The sequence below is a fragment of the Myotis brandtii genome, unplaced genomic scaffold (genome assembly GCF_000412655.1).
Source record: "Myotis brandtii unplaced genomic scaffold, ASM41265v1 scaffold13, whole genome shotgun sequence".
In the NCBI taxonomy this organism is placed as follows: Eukaryota; Metazoa; Chordata; class Mammalia; order Chiroptera; family Vespertilionidae; genus Myotis; species Myotis brandtii.
Genome location: NW_005354595.1, coordinates 972488 through 974478, shown reverse-complemented (window position 1 = coordinate 974478; position 1991 = coordinate 972488).

Here is a 1991-nt window from a genome sequence, read left to right as displayed (position 1 = left end):
CAGGCCTTTGGGAGGAGCAGCTACTTTTGTCCTCTCCAAAGAGCACAAGAACATGCCTTTGTTGACAAAATAGACCTAATCAAGACAGTCATGCTTTTCTTACTCCGCAGCACCTCGGCTCTTCGTTATGACACCATCTGCACCACACAAGGACAAGTCACAGACTAGTTCTCACTGTCCTGGAGGGAGCTGGCTCCACTGGGCTTCATTATAGTCTAGAACCCCAGGGGCGCTGCTGCCCTGGAGTGCACACAGGTTAAATAAGACACCGTGGGACTCAGTCCTGTGGTAACCAATAGGGTAGAAACAAGCTTGGGAAAATCCAACTGAGACTTATCAGGAAAAGAACTTTCCTTTTCTTTCTTTTTTTAAAAATATTTTTATTTCAGAGAGGAAGAGAGATAGAAACATTAATGATGAGAGAGAATCATTGATCAGCTGCCTCCTGCACACCCCCCACTGGGGATTGAGCATGCAACAGCAGCATGTGACCTCACCAGAATCGAACTGTGATTTCCTGGTTCATAGGTCAATGCTCAACCACTGAGCCACACCAGCCAGGCTAGAACTTTTCTTCTCAGAAGTTTTCTAAGTGGAACTCAAAGTGCCTTCAAAGTAAAATGATCTCTATTTATGAGTAACAGTGAAATATTGAGAGGTAGGGGTGGATCAAAGTAGTCATAAAGGAACCAAGGAGTAGTATCACTCACAAGTTTAAGAAATTTACTCTAGCCCAGATGGCATGGCTCAGTGGTTGAGCATTGACCTATGAACCTGGGGTCATGGTTCGATTCCTGTCAGGGCACATGCCTGGGTTGCAGGCTCGGTCCACAGTAGGAGACATGCGGGAGACAGCCGATCAATGATTCTCTTTCATCATTGATGTTTCTCTCTCTCTCTCTCTCTCTCTCTCTCTCTCTCTCTCTCTTCCTGTCTGAAATCAATAAAAATATTTGTTTAAAAAGAAATTTACTCTACTTTATATACTGTGAATACAGTGAAGTTTCACATTCTGTATGATGCCATAATGATGGATACAGGCCATTATAAATTTGTCCAAACTCATAGAATATACAACTAGAGTGAACCATAATGTAAACTATGGATTTGGGGCAATTATGATGTGTCACTGTAGGTTCATCAATTGTAAGAAACACCACTCTGGTGGGGGATGTTGATAATGGTGGAAGCAGTGGGGACAGGAACAGGGAGTTTTATGGGAAATCTCTGTACCTTCCCCTCAAATTGGCTGTGAACCTAAAACTGCTCTAAAAAAAAGTCAATGAAAAAAAACTGAAAGAGAGCCACAATACACATATAAAGAATTTACCATTTAATCAAAGACTTAATAGAGACCATAAAATAAAATGGGCAAAAAACTTAGACATTTCTATAAAGAAGATATGCAAATGTCCAAAAAGCATTTGAAAGAAGAACTCAACTTCCCTAATCATTAGAGAAACACAAGTCAAAACCACAATGAGATCACCTCACACCCATTAGAATGGTTAAAATTGTTTTGTTTCTGTTTTCTTGTTCATCCTGACCCGAGAATATTTTTCCATTGATTTTTAGGGAGAGCAGAAGAGAGAGGGAAAGACAGAGAGAAACATCAATGTGAGAGAAACACATCAATTGGTTGCCTCCTGCACGAGCTTTGACCAGGGCCCAGGGCGGGGAGGAGCCTGCAACCAAGGTATGTGCCCTTGACTGGAATTGAACCCAGGACCCTTTGGTCTGCAGGCTGACGCTCTACCCACTGAGCCAAACCAGCTAGGGCTGGTTTTAAAGTGTTGGTGAGGGTGTAGAGAAATTGGAACCCTCATGCACGTTGGTGGGAATGTAATATGGTACAGCCACTATGGAAAACAGTTTATTAATATTGGAGAACTTTCCAATTGCAGAACTTTTCTAGTTATGGTCTCATTACTAGAAGAGACCTCAAAATATTAAAAATAAAACTACAATATGATCCAATCAATCATATATAT